The following is a 15,732-nucleotide window of genomic DNA, read 5'->3' on the forward strand; positions in this document are numbered from 1 at the left end:
GTCAAATAGCAACAAAAACAGATAATTTAAACATTAAACTTGTTGCTGTAGTGGAATCCTGCTGTGGACTAATTACTAATCATTTGCATTTTCATATTACAGCAAGGATGTAGATTGATTAACTGAGGAGACAAAGATCTAGCAAATGGAATGTGATGTGGGAAAAAGAATTAAATTGTTTTGCCAGGGAGAATATAAAAAAAACACTTATCTCAGGAGCAAGACATTGCAGAGCCCTGAGACATTGTATGCAGATAGGACAAGTAACTAGGAAAGGTAATACAAAGTTAACATTTAGCAGGAGGGCGAGTGAATTCAAGACAAAAGGAATGTTGTAAATTAGAATCAAAAAAGAAATTGCCGGAGAAATTCAGCAGGTCTGGCAGCTTCTGTGGAAAGAAAACAAAGTTAACATTTCAGGTCCAGTGACTCTTCTTTAGAATGGTCCAAAAGTATGAGCTGAATTCAAAAGTAGGGAGGTCATGCTTCAGTTATACAGGGCATTGGTGGCACTGTTTTGGAGTACTGTGCATCACAGACAACTTCAATGTTGATTTTGCTTCTTCCCTGCACTTTCAAAAATGGGCACATTTATTTCATTCCATCTTCAGTAATTTTGTCTGAGTTTAATAGTAGCCCAGAATTTGATGGATAATTAGTAAGCTCATGAAGTTAGCACATTAAGAAGAAACCAGCAAAATAAGGTGATCAAGGGACACAGTGAATTTGGGAATTCTCACAAATTGCTACACAACTGGGGCTACTTGTCCATTCAGTCTATGAATTTGGCATGTCCCTGCTTCCCACCCGAGTATCAGGAAATGCTGGATTTGCATGGTGAATATGAATGAAATCTCAGTGCAGAAAATCAGGGTTGGTAAGCTATAGCTATTCTATTAGCTAGATTTATGGTCCTGAGATGCTGCCCAATCTCTCCAGCCCAGAAAAGGACCAACCAAAACTGTGGGCCCTCGTTGCAGTCAATAGTAATTCTCCCTAGACTTACAGTTATATATTTTTCTCACTTTTCATTTCTGCAACTGTCTTCTCTTGTTTTTTTTTAGCAAATCTTTATCTCACTGTGTCTGTACCCGATTTGAGCCCCCATCACCCTGATTCTTTCCAATAAAAAAAAGAACTGCGGATGCTGGAAATTAGAAACAAAATCAGAAATTGCTGGGGAAACTCCTCTGGTCTGCCAGCATCTGTGGAGAGAAAGCAGAGTTAGCTTTCTGGTCCTGTGACCCTTCTTCAGGAGTTCTGATTTTGATCCTGATACTCTCAGTGCAATGTTCTTCCTCAGCTATTCGTGGGCGGATATTTTGACAACATTTCAGTGACAATAAACATTTCAGTGGAAAGTAAATGCTAATTGTATTGCATCTCTTTTCATGGGTGTTGTGGTCTCCAGAGTGGTTGAGGTTAATTTTAATTTATGAGGGGAAGGGAGGGCTGGTCATTCACTCCAGTGAAAGTATAGTCTTTGAATGAGGCTATTATAGTGCAATGAGCACTTTGAAGCTCAAACTGGCTTGTTATAAAGCTAAAAATGGCCAGGCGTCTCCTGTCAACTAAAGTTGGGGGCCTCCCGTCAAGCTTTTTTTTGTAAACGTAAACCCACTTGCACTTTTCTGAATGCTCTCAGAGAGAAATTGTGGCGGAATTGACTTCCACTGGGCAAATTCTTGACCTCCAGCCTTGCCCCAAAGTAAGATCATTTGCCAATGATCATTGTAAGCGCTGATAAATGTGGCAAAGCATCCCCTGTCGTGCAGTTTATTTTTATAAACCCCCAGCGGTGACACATTTGGTAAAATGACACGTTCGGTTGCAGTGGGTGTGTGGCTGAACAAGCCGAGGAACGAGGGGATCACAAGCCAAAGTGGGGGGGGGGGGGGGGGGGGTGGGGGTGGGAGGTGTGGAATCCAACAAAAGGCTAATAAAGTGTTCTTGGCTCCAACACAAGGGATATATCATTACCATATGATCAGGAGTTCCTGGTTATGTGTGTGTCAGTTGTAAAATTCTCTGCAGTTAATGGGACTTAGCCCACAGCCCAGCTAAAGAACAGGAGCAAGGAAGTTTTTTTTTAACCAGCTGTGTACCTCCAGACAGCAGTCTCTCTCTCTCCCTCTCTCTCTCTCTGTCTCTCTCCATCGCACACCTGTACCCTTTCCCCAGGCTGCGGGATAATACCACCACAACTTCTCCGGCTCATACTGGGACGGACCTGAAGCAATAGAAAAGGTATGGCTCGCGTCCAGTTCTGATCAATTCAATCTTGCTGCAAATAGTCCATTTAATTGTGATCTTTAACCCCTCCCCCCAAAGAAAAAAAACCTTGAAATCTTTCTGAATTTAAGTGGTTTGTTCGTATCTTTAGCTCGACAGAATCCAAAATACAAGATCATAGTTGATAAGGTATGCTCCGCCGTCACACAAGGGAATCTTGTTCACTGCAGCGTGGTCGATTTGTAAAGTTATTGTGTTAGATGGGTCTTTTTTTCTCTTGTCATTTAACTGCTGTGATGTATCGAAGTTCAGATGGAATGTTTTAGGCACTCATTAAGAGGTTCTCGGCGGGATGGGTGGCTGGCGTTGACTTTTGACTCTGAAGTTTAAGCATATGAAAAGATCTAAAACCACCTTGGGAACCTCACAGCTGCCCTCCGGTTTGAGAAGGGGGCTCAATGAAACTACTGAGTGAAATGATCAGCTTGTGTTGAGTTTTGGAAACACGAGCTATTTGGTCCTTGCATTGCAATCTTTGTCCTGAAGAATATACCAGCCGTTAAAGAACTGAACGGCTCGCTTTAATAAGTATATTCTTCAAAGTATTTGTGTTCAGCGTTGTTTCGGCAGTTCCATCATCGAGATTACCTCTTACATAGGTTTAATCTTAACCGTGTATTTCTGAAAGGATTTTGTTTTATGCTGTCTTCTCAGTGTGTTGGAATTGTCATAATTTTATCATTTTTTAATCATTTTTTAAAAAAAGTGATGTAATGTAATAGTGTCTCTCGAGTCCCCACTCCCCAATGATTTTACATTCCCACAGTGCCCTTTTGCACAATGGGAGCAATTTTTCTTGGAGGATAATTAGATAATGTCTATCATTTTAAGACCCTTTCCTCAGATGTTTCATCGGGGCTTAGATTTTGCAAATGATTCCTGATTTATCGTGTCACCCCATCACAATTTCAACGTCCCACCCGATTTTCCTGTTGTTGAGGTGCGACATTGACCCTATATAAACTCATTTCAATTCCCCTGGTCCAATGAGCAGTGCACTGTAAAAATTAGAGCGAGAAGGGTGCCTGGACAGATCAGAACGTGATTGTGATTGGACATCTGATGGTGTAGGGGTCAGAGGAAGCAGCAATTCATCCAGCAGTAAACGCTGGCTGTGTCTCAGTGGAACCCATTCGCCCACTGCTCGATCTTCACTGAAGGGAATTCAGCATGTCCCTTCAGGCGCCGTGCTAAGGGGGTGCTGCAGTGCCACTGTCTTCTGCAGGAGACGTCCAACCAAAACTTTGCTGCTTTCCTTTTGGGAAGATGTTGAAGAAGAGTAACAAACTTCTTGCTGGTGTCCTGACCAATACTGATCCCTTCCCCAAATAACAATAGTGCAGTAGGAAACAATCCTCACAAAAGGCAATCTATATAGTGCCAGTTCCTTCCTCTTCCTCATAGCCAAGCAAACCTTCCCCTTTGAATCCAATGCTCTTTTGAAAGTGTCCATTGAATCTGCTTACGCCACTCTGTCAGACAGTATGTGCCAAATTACACCAAAATCCTTCTTCGGAATGTAGCCTCCAGTTCTTTTGTCAATCCTATTAAAACCCTGTGCACTGCTTCCCCTGCTCTTTCTGCCACTGGAAACAATCTCCTAATGTGAAAGCAAAATACTGCAGATGCTGGAAACCTGAAACAAACACAGACTCCAAGAGAAACTCCGCAGGTCTGGCAGCGTCCGTGGAGAGAGAAAAGCAGAGTTAATTTTCAAGACTGGTCTGACTCAATAGTTCAATGGCTACACTGTGTTACTGAAACCAGCCAGTGTCAGGGCATTCAACCCACTCCTGGGATATAGAAGAAATGCTTAGCAAATAGGTAATTTATCTTAATGGGTTGACAATTATTGGTGGCTTAGGGGCCTTGGTTAGTTCAGTTGGCTCGATGGCTGTTTTGCAACATTGAGTGATGCCATAAAGCATGGGTTCAATTTTTCCACTGGCTGAAGGTACCATGGAAGTTTCTCCTTCTCAACCACTCCCCTGAGCTGAAATGCAGTGAATTTCAGGTTCAATCATCACTCTCTAATGAGAGAGCAGCCTTATGGTCCAGGAGAGCTATGGCAACTTTACCTTCCTGGTGGCTGAAATTTAAGTTTTCTATTTTCTAAAGGAAGATAAAATTAAATAGAATGACCTTCCTATTTCCATTCCTCTTAAGCATCATTTTTCATTTTATCCCCTAAATGGACACTGAGAAGGTTCATTGTTAAACATCAGACTCTTGTTTAATTCTCAGAAACTTTGCTGGCAATGTACACAAGCCCTTACATACTTAATGGAGAAAAGATTGCTGCATCTTTCAGGAACAGACATGGAAATCCTACCACAGTTTCTGGCTCACTATTAATGAGAGGGGACAGAAATGCCAATTTCAGTTATATAACAGCCAGCAGCTTGAACTGCATTTCATTATGAGCATGTCTGACCTTTCAGTTCTGGAATTGGAAACAAGGAATAAATTACAGTCTCAGTTTTAAACACTTGTTGCTAAGGAAAGGTGCTCAAAGTCCCAATTGTTGTTGTTTTAAATTTGTTCTTTCTTCCTACTTTTTACAGAATTAACAGTCAGAAACAGGCCGTTCAATCCACTAGCCCATGCTGGTGTTTACATAATCCTCTTCTTATCCCCTGTTCATCCCAATCAATCAATGTATTCTTCATTTCCTTTCTCCCTTATATGTTTATCATTCTTGCTTATAATTGCTTTTATGCTATTCACCTCAACAGCTCCCTTGAGATAGGAAGTTTCATATTTTCATATTCTAACCACTGTCTAGGCAAAGACGTTACCTTCCATAGTGGATACACGGGGACAATAGGCAGTACTTAGCACTGTCACTTCACAGTGGTTGACCTAGGTTCAATCCAAGCCTTGGGTGATCATCAGTGTGGAGTTTCCACATTCTCCCTGTGTCAGCATGGGTTTTTGTTGGATAATCTGGTTTCTGCAAAGGTGTGCAGTTCAGGTGGATTGGCCATGGTAAATATAGAGTTATGGGGATAGGGTGGGAGGTCTAAATGGGATGCTGTATGGAGGGTCAGTGTAGACTTGAGGGGCCAATGGCCACTTTCAGCACTGGGATTCTATCACTTCTACCTCCTATTTCTCCCACAATGACTTCTTAACAATGTCCAAACCTTAAGGCTTTAGTTTCCTGTGTACGGGAATGAAGCAACATAAAGGGAAAATTCCCCATTTGTGCTACTTGTAGATTGAGCACAATTCTGTCTGGCAGCTGACTGTTGAGAAGCCTGAAGGCTGCGAGTTGATGCATCAATGATCCCTTGGTGTCCGATTGTCAAATTTGGTTGGACATATTCTTGAAGGTATCATCACATGGCCTCCTATTCCATTGATACCCACTATTCCCATCACCATGGTGCCCTTCTCCCCAAAGCCAGTTGGAAAATGCACAGACACTTTGTTATCAACTAATTGATTCTTGACTACCAATCAAATGGCAATTTTAATGCCAGGTACACTAATTATATGACTCATAATTGCAGGTCTTCAAATAACTTTTTATTTGTTCAAGGGATATGGTCACCACTGGCAAGGCCAGTACTTGTTGCCCTCCTTTAATTGTCCTGGGACTGAATGGCTTGCTGGACCATTTCAGAGGGCAATTAAGAGTCAAACACATTGCTGTGGGACTGGAGTCACAAGTAGCCCAGATCTTGTAAAGATGGCAGTTTCCTTCCCTAAAGGCTACTAATGACGGAGGTAAATTTTTATGACAACGACTGCAGTTATTGTGGTCACAACTACTGAGGCTACCTTTATATTCAAGGATTTATTCATTGAATCTACACTAGCTATCATGGTTGGATTTGAACCTGTGTCCCAAGTAGACTGATCATCTAGGCCTTCAGATTACGTGTCAAGTGACATTACTCTGACACCACTGTCTTTCCCCCTAAAATAAAATAATTACATTTGGTTAAAATCTCTCTGATTAACCTTCCAGATTCCCTCACGACAGGAGCTTGAAGTGTAATTACTAGAGAGTCCTAGGCAATGTTGGAGGGCTGCAAATACCTAATTATACAAGCATACTCCTCCTGCCATGAGTTAGCACTAAATGTGTCAATGCAGCAGTATCTGAAACAAAACTCACATTTGGACTGACACTCTGTTACAGAACAGCTCCACTGTTGAAGTACATCCAGCAAAGGGCATGAGTTAATTCCGACCTGGTTGTTTTAAGTTTATTTATTTAACAATTTTTATTTTTAAAAAAAGTTGACTCTTTCCTGCGTTTCTGTTTTTAAGATGTGGATTTTGTTCCCAAAGAGCTTTGTCAATTTTTTTTAAAGGGATGGCAAATAACAATTTTTCTCTAGGCGTAGCACTGGAAACATGATTTGCTCCCCTGCAATAAAACATTTTGTTTTGATTTTATGAATGAATTTGGATGGAGTTCCAACACACTTAATGGGAGGTCAGCAAAAAGATCCTTCCATAAATATACGGTCAAAAAACCCACATAAGAGAACATCTCAGTGATGCAACCGCCAAGAATATATTTGTAAAACGTTCCTTGGGTTCTTTGTGGACAGATTATCAGACAGAATTTGACAATGAATGACACGAGGAGAAATTAGGACAGCTGACCAAAAGCAATAAGTTCAAATGGGCAGCTGAAAGGTAGAGCGAGGCGAGAGAGTCAAAGAGCGTTAGTGGGAGAATTCCACAGATTATACCTTGATTGAAGGTGTGGCTGCCGACAACAGAGCGAATAAAACCAAAGATGGCCAAGAGGCGAGAACTGCAGGGATGCAAAGACCTCATGGGGTTGAAGACAGTTACAGACCTTGTCAAAGGATGCTGTCAATGGGGGTTTGTACGCTGGCAGGGTACACACATAAAATAATCTGCTACTTTGAACAGCTCTCTCTGCTGCTGTTCTTGGTACAGAACTGATAACACTTGTTATTTAGTATGTTCAACAATATGGGAAATGGCCCTTGCAAGCGCGGAGAGGTGCTCTCACTTTAATCTGAGGCTATAGTTTTGTGGTAGAGCCAAATCTACAACTGGAGAAGTGAGTCTTACTGCACTGCTTTCAGCAGTCCGATCACAAAACAAAGAAGAAACGTCTTGTGTTATAGCACCATTCAGGACTATAAGTACTTTGCAGCCAATGCCGCATTTTGGAAATGTAATAGTCACTGTCTTAGTTAATGAAACGCAGTAGCCATTTGCTCACAGTGAGCTCTCTCAAATGACAAGATGAGCAGAAAATCTCTTTACTGTGATGTTGATTGCAGGATGGCTACAAGACCACTGAACATACATTCCCTGCTCTTATTCAGCGTAGTATCATGCCATCTTTTGCATTCACGCAAGATAAATACTGTACCTAAAAAGACTATATAGTCTGATAGTTTTGATGCCCATCTCCCCTAAAAGTCATGCTGATATTTCTTCACCTATGATTGCTCTGGGTAATGGTGATACATACTTCGGGTGATGTTCACAGCGCAAGTTCAGCAAAGACTGATAGTGTGGCACCTCCTCAGTATTACACCAGAATGTCAACTTTAATTTTTGCATTCAAGCTCTGGAGCAAGCTGACAGCTAATCACTAGATGGGCCCAAGACAAAGCAAAGGCAAAAGATGATTGGTAGCAGCATACTATCTGAAAACCCTTACCCAGTACCCCATGCTATAGAGGTGGGGCAAATGCCTCTTAGGGAGTGAGCAGCAGCCAACTGGGAAAATATCACGGATAATAAAATGTGAGGCTGGATGAACACAGCAGGGCAGGGTGTGATGGATGTGTTGCGGGAAATACGGGAGACGCGGTCAAGGGCATTCTTGACCACTGTGGGGGGAAAGTTGCGGCCCTTGAAGAACTTGGACAACCAGCCCAGTTTGTCCCCTCCCCCCACTGTACCACACAACCAGCCCAGCTCTTCCCCTCCACCCACTGCATCCCAAAACCAGTCCAACCTGTCTCTGCCTCCCTAACCTGTTCTTCCTCTCACCCATCCCTTCCTCCCACCTCAAGCCTCACCTCCATCTCATACCTACTAACCTCATCCCACCTCCTTGACCTATCCATCTTCCCTGGGCTGATCTATCCCCTCCCTACCTCCTCACCTATACTCTCCTCTCCACCTATCTTCTTTACTCTCCATCTTCGGTCCGCCTCCCCCTCTCTCCCTATTTATTCCAGTTCCCTCTCCCCATCCCCCTCTCTGATGAAGGGTCTAGGCCCGAAACGTCAGCTTTTGTGCTCCTGAGATGCTGCTTGGCCTGCTGTGTTCATCCAGCTTCACACTTTGTTATCTTGGATACTCCGGCATCTGCAGTCCCCACTATCACTGGGGAATATCACAATTGGTACAAAGCTAAAGGCACTTTGTGACAATGCTGAACTTGCGCTGTGAACATCACCCGAAGTATGTATCACCATTACCCAGAGCAATCATAGGTGAAGAAATATCAGCATGACTTTTAGGGGAGATGGGCATCAAAAAACCCGGGAAACAATAAAATTTCGCTCAAATCGAATAAAACAGTCAAGTTTAATAACTGGATTTGCAGCTACTTGCAGCAATGTTAGCTGGAACAATTCCATTCCAACACATTGATTTGGAGCCAATCTACCATCCCCTGAGAAAAAGAACAGGAAATGACATCACCAATGCAGGAAATGACATCACCAACCCAAGGAAACCTAACCAGATAAATAGAAAGCGGGACATAACACCAGCGCTTTGTCGGAGGCTCACTGATGATGTCACCTAGAATGGTGATGAAACGTCTGAAAATGAACCTTCCAGCTCAGCGAGCAAACTCACATCCAGAACCTCAACCGGAGCTACAAATCTTCTCAAAACTCACTAATTCCATTCTTTAAGATTATCAGGAGCCAATATAAAGGATCTGATGGTTTTAAATTGGTGATCTCTGGAGGATAAATGATAAGGTTGCTGAGCAGATATTTACCAGACATGCAGGGTGACTAAGGTTTGAAGCCAATGAAAGCTCTTGGACAGATTAAAAGCAAATGCTAAAGAATGCCACCTTCACCTTAAAGGGACTGAATCACAAAGGGATGGATATAGCACAATTGACTCATGCTCTAGTTGAAAGTAATTTAGAATACTGGATTCAGCCCTGGAGAATTAGGACTAGGACAGAGTGATGTGCAGACTCACCGGAATGATACCTAGGCAACAGGGTCAAGAAAATGAAGATATATTAAGAAAATAGGAATAAGAGTCAGCCATTCAGCCCCTTGAGTCTGTTCTGTCATTCATTGAGATCGTGGCTGAACTGTGCATAGGCTGCCGGACATTGGAAGATTAAGGGATGATCTGGTTATTTAACCTGATTAAAACTGTTGATGTGGTAGATAGAAGCTATTTCCTCTCGTGGGGAGATCTGGAATGGGGGAATGATGCCTTAAAGTCAGAGCAAAGATATTATAGGATGATATCAGGAAATTGTTCTTAAATGACATTGAAATCTCAAACTTTCCCACATTAGGCAATTGACAAGTTTAAGACTTGAATAGATGAACCTTGGTTGGTCATTAAAGGTTACAAAGCCAAGGCAGGCTAATGGAGATTGGCTGCAGGTAGGCTATGACCTAGTCGAATGGCTTCATCCTGTTTCTACACAGGAGCCTTTCAAAGTAAATGAATCTCTAGTCCAAAGCACCTTGTTTCCTGTTAGATTAGGAATTCAACTAGGTCATAATTGACTCAACTGGAGATTAGAATTAACATTGAATATTAAACATTGATAAATACATAGTTTATATTTTATTGTTTTCCTTGTTTGAGTAATTTAGAACATGGGCGAAGAGTCTTAGGGCAGGGCACCAAGGATTGAATCATTCAAAGAGTTGTGAATCTCTGAAATTCTCTACCCCAGAAGGTTGCCAATATTCCATCATTGAGTATATCTGAGGCTGGGATAGACATACTTTTGGTCTCTTAGGAAATCAGGGAATGTGGGAAGTGGGTGAAAAAGTGGAGTTGAAGATCGGCCATGCTCTGGTTGAATGGCAGAGCAGTTTAGTGGGCCGAATGGCCTATTCTTGTTCCAGTATTTTGCACTCTTATCACAACTTTTAAGCAGAATGACACGCACATCTTTAAGATTCAGCCAGGATCTCAGTTTCTAAGCCCTGACATTCCATTAGGATTTCTGATGATCTCCTGGCATCACTCAGGTTCTCAGTGCCACTATCATCAAAGCAGATATAGATCTGCCATCATAGTTAAACTGAGAGATTACAGACCAACATCTGCTGTGGATTTCAGTGCTCACTTCCTGCTAAAGAAGTGGAGAAACAGCCATTCAGACATTGCTGGGAAATAATGACTCACATTCTCAATGATGACATTTTGTGCATGAGTTTGACGAATCTCAGAAATATTTGTTTGAAAAATAATTAAAGCAGACTTTCATTTTGCCACCATTTTAGCTTCATGTTGCACTTCCACATGAGCACACAGATTAGGAGCAGGAGGCCACTCGAACTGAACACAGAACATAGAATAATATCACAGAATCTGGATAGTGTGGAAGCAGGCCATTTGGCTCATTGACTCCACATTGATCCTCCAAACAGCATTCCACCCAGAGTCACCTCCCTACCCTGCCCCCAGTAACCTTGCATTACCCATGGCCAATCCACCCAGCCTGCGCATCTTTGGACTGTGGGAGCAAACTGGAACACCCAGCGGAAACCCACGCACACACGTGGAGAATGTGCAGACTCCGCACAGACAGTCACCCGAGGGTGAATTCGAACCTAGGTCCCTGATGCCCATGAGACAGTAATGACCAGTACCACCCATTGTTATGACATTCAATAAGATTGTAACTGATCTGATTAATCCACATACCTGCTGATCCCTCATCCTTCGCTCATAAACAATCGACCTACAATTGCCTTGAAAATACTGAAAGACTTTGTTTCCATCGTCTTCAGATGTACAGAATTCCAAAGGCTTACAACCCTCTGTGAGAAAAGGAATTTACCCTTATCTCTGTGTTAAATGGATGAGTTGTTATTTTTAACTGGCAACCCCAGTTAGAGATTCTCTCACAAGAGGAAACATCCTTTCCACATTCACTAATGGCAAGACCCTGTGCAGGCAAGGACAGCTGGATTTTAACCAGATGTTTGGAGCCAAGGAAACGTTGAAACAACAGCCAGGGAGTCTGGTGGAATACTAGTAAAGGAAGGATGGGGTGGAGTTCAGTCACAGACTTGGCACGCCGGGATTTATGTGGATCAGGTGAGCAATTTGTTATATCTTTAAGAATTAAGCAGAAAAACAGATCATAGAATAACATCAAATACCAGAAATTCAATATGGTGTTTTTCTTTGTGTCTGCCGTCTGACTTTGCTGATGTTAGCTCGCAGCTACACTTCTAACAGATTTAAGGCAGCAAAATTTAATGCACAGTGCTTATAATTTAAGGTGATAGAAGGCAGCTTCCTATCTGCAGCATCCACATGACCAACTCCAGCTGGAATTTTAATTGAGCATTATCATGTCAATATTATCCTGTCTGACAGAAAGCTAGATCAATCCATAACTAATCTCATCATCTCCTTCTGTCTGCTTGGCATCACATTGGCCAGGTAACAGCTAATGGTACTCTATGAGCATCCACTAGCAACTGAGGTAACTCTTACCAATTATTTTACAATGTTGTGGTATATATATATATATATATATATATATATATAAAGAGCAAAAGAGTAGCCAGGCAGAGGGTTAACCCACTCAAGGACAGGGAAGGGAATTTATGTGTGGAGCTAGAGCAAGTGGGCAAGGTGTTAAATGAGTACTTTACGTCAGTATTCACCATAGAGAAGGACTTGGTGGATGATGAGTCTGGGGACGGGTGGGTAGATAGCTTGGGTCATATTGAGATCAAAAGGGAGGAGGTATTGGGGTCCTTGAATAACATTAAGATGGACAAGTCCCCAGGGCCTGATGGGATGTACCCCAGCATACTGAGAGAGGCAATAGAGGGTAGGTTGTTTGGGCCTTGAGGGAAATCTTTGTATCCTCGTTGGCTACATGGAAGGTCCCAGAGGATTAGAGAATAGCCAGTGTTCTTCCCTTGTTTAAAAAGATTGGCAAGGATAATCCAACTAATTACAGGCTGGTAATTTATGTCAGTGGTAGGGAAGTTATTGGAGAGGGTTCTTTGAGACAGGATTTACTCCCACTTGGAAATAACTGGGCGTATTAACGAGAGGCAACATGGCTTTGTGAAGGGGAAAGTCATGTCTCACTAACTTGTTTGAGTTTTTTAAGGAAGTAATGAAAATGATCGATGAGGGTAGGATAGTGGATGTTGGCCTTTGTTTGGCCTTCAGTAAGGCCTTTGACAAGGTCCCTCATGGCAGGCTGATACAGAAAGTAAAGCTGTACAAGGTTAGAGGTGAGCTTGCAAGATGGAATAGAAACTGGCTTGGTCTTAGGAGACAGAGGGTAGCAGTGGCAGGGTGCATTTCTGAATGGAGAGCTGTGACTTGTGGTGTTCCTCAGGGGTCAGTGTTGGGACCTATTTGTAATATATATATGAATGATTTGGAGGAAAATGTAACTGGTCTGATTAGTAAGTTTGCTGATGACACAAAGGTTGGTGGGATTGTGGTTAACGATGAGGACTGTCAAAGGATACAGCAGGATATGGATCAGTTGGTGAATTGGGCAGAGAGATGGCAGATGGTGTTTAATCTGGAAAAATGTGAGGCAATGTATTTTGGAAGGTCTAATCCAGATGGAAAATATATAGTCAATGGCAGAACCCTTTAGAGTACTAATAGGCAGAGGGATCTGGGTGTACAGGTACACAGGTGACAAAGTGGCAATGCTGGTAGAGAAGGTCATCAATAAGGCATACGGCATGCTTGTCTTTATCAGCTGGGGCACTGACATAAAAAATTGGCCGGTAATGTTGCAGCTTTATAGAGCCTTAGTTAGGCCACATTTGGAATATTGTATTCAATTCTGGTTGCTACACTACCAGAAGGATGTGGTGGCTTTGGGGAGGGTACAGAACAGATTTTCCAGGATGTTGCCAGGTATGGAGAGCGTTCGCTGTGAGGAGAGGCTGGAGAAACTTATGTTGTTCTCACTGGAAAGATGGAGGTTGAAGGGAAACCTATTCAAGGTCTACAAAGTTACGAAGTGCGTGGACAGTCAGAAACTTTTTCTCAGGGTGGAAGAGTCAGTTATAAGGGTGCTAAGGACAAGGTTTAAAGGTGATGTATGAGGCAAGTTTTTTACACAGAGGGTTGTGGGTGCTGGAACTCGCTGCCGGGGGAGGTAGTGGAAGCAGGTACTATAGTAACTTTTAAAGTAGATCTTGATAAATACATGAATAAGATAGGAATACAGGGATACAGTCCCCGGAAGGGTAGGGGGTTTTAGTTGTGACGGGCAGCATGTCAGTGCAGGCTTGGAGGGCTGAAGGGCCTGTTCCTGCGCTGTAATTTTCTTTGTTCTTCGATGTCCTGCGAGTCAGCGCAACCAATCATCGGAGGTTGGGTGTCTTTCAAAGTGTCTGATGTAGCTGTTAACAACTCTCCAGTGTTGTTGGGCAAAATGAATTGAGGAAAGCAAGACATTTTATTTGCCTTTCATGATCCCACAACCACTCGAAGTGATTTTCAGCCAGTGATGGTTTTGTAAAATTCGTTTCTCTTAGTTTTGTTCATGGGATGTGGGTATCATAGCTTAGGCCAAGTTTTATTGCCCACTTGTAAGTGCCCTGGCGAAGGTGTTGGTGGGCTGTGTCCTTGAAACCCATATGATGTGGAGATGCTGGTGCTGAACAAAAGGATGGACAAGGTCAGAGGTCACACGACACCAGGTTATAGTCAACTGGTAATTTTGAAATGCCAAGCTTTCAGAGCCTCGCTCCTTCATCAGGTTACTTCGTCTGACAAAGCAGCAGCATTCCAAAAGCTTGTGTTTTCAAATAAACCGTTTGGACTATAACCTGGTGTCATGTGACTCCTGAAACCCATATAGTGTAGGGATGTACACAACGCTGTTAGGGAGGGAATTACAGGATTTTGGTCCGGCAACATTGAAAACTTTGTGTTCGCAAAGTATCTTTGAAATGTAGTCTCAGTTTATTGAATATTATCTAACCATAACAGTGTATATTTAACTTATTATCACTGACCTTTGTGGGTTAGCCTTCTATTTAATACAGGAAATTATACAATTTTGTAATAAAACCACATACATTTTTATGCAGCAAGCTGTTATCAGGAATGGTGGTGCGACTACATTCGTTAGTAACTTTCAAAAATGAATTGGATAGATATTTGAAAGGAAAAGAATTGTCAAGGCACAGGAATGGGGTTAGTCAGATGGCAATGTGAAGCAATTTTGTTTTGAGGTGGAGTGTAGGAACTGCTGATGCTGGAGAATCTGAGATAACATGGTGTGAAGCTGGATGAACACAGCAGGCCAAGCAGCATCAGAGGAGCAGGAAAGTTTGACATTTTGGGTCAAGACCCTTCTTGAGAAAAAAAATAGAAACAACTTGTAGGGTTATGGAGAAAAAGCACAAGTTTGTCACTAGGTCAGAATGCTCAGAGAACCAGTGCAGACATGATGAGGAGAAGAGCCTCTCTTTCCAATCTAACAATTCTGCGATACTGTGAACATCATGTCATTGTGTGGTGCTGGAGGACTGCTGCATTATCAGAGATGCTATTTAAACGGCTTGAACGTTTAGGTAAAGCACTCTCAGTCAAGCTGTTCCTGTACAATTACAACACTAGCATCTACCTGACAATGAGGAAAGTTGTATCAGAGATAATGGGAACTGCAGATGCTGGAGAATCCAAGATAATAAAGTGTGAAGCTGGATGAACACAGCAGGCCAAGCAGCATCTCAGGAGCACAAAAGCTGACGTTTCGGGCCTAGACCCTTCATCAGAGAGGGGGATGGGGGGAGGGAACTGGAATAAATAGGGAGAGAGGGGGAGGCGGACCGAAGATGGAGAGAAAAGAAGATAGGTGGAGAGGAGAGTATAGGTGGGGAGGTAGGGAGGGGATAGGTCAGTCCAGGGAAGACGGACAGGTCAAGGAGGTGGGATGAGGTTAGTAGGTAGGAAATGGACGTGTGGCTTGGGGTGGGAGGAAGGGATGGGTGAGAGGAAGAACGGGTTAATGAGGCAGAGACAGGTTGGACTGGTTTTGGGATGCAGTGGGTGGAGGGGACAAACTGGGCTGGTTTTGGGATGCGGTGGGGGAAGGGGAGATTTTGAAGCTGGTGAAGTCCACATTGATACCATTGAGCGGAGGTGTTCTGCTTGGGGACCACTTTGCAGAACACCTCCGCTCGGTTCGCAATAAACAACTGCACCTCCCAGTCGCGAACCATTTTAACTCCCCCTCCCATTCTTTCGACGACAAGT

General features: G+C 42.8%; 1 protein-coding gene across 2 annotated transcripts in view; it reads left to right on the forward strand.

Moving 5' to 3' along the window:
* Positions 1-1,969: 1,969 nt before the first annotated feature.
* dcn (decorin) overlaps positions 1,970-15,732 on the forward strand; it is a 65,238-nt gene continuing 51,475 nt past the window's right edge. Inside the window, exon 1 of one of the 2 annotated variants that reach the window (XM_048548678.2) lies at positions 1,970-2,247. The gene's annotated coding sequence lies outside the window, so the exon portion shown is untranslated. Of the gene's footprint in view, positions 2,248-2,298; positions 2,422-15,732 lie in introns of those variants that run through there. The other variant, XM_048548679.2, reaches the window with a different exon arrangement.

The sequence above is a fragment of the Stegostoma tigrinum genome, chromosome 18 (genome assembly GCF_030684315.1).
Source record: "Stegostoma tigrinum isolate sSteTig4 chromosome 18, sSteTig4.hap1, whole genome shotgun sequence".
Lineage (NCBI taxonomy): Eukaryota > Metazoa > Chordata > Chondrichthyes > Orectolobiformes > Stegostomatidae > Stegostoma > Stegostoma tigrinum.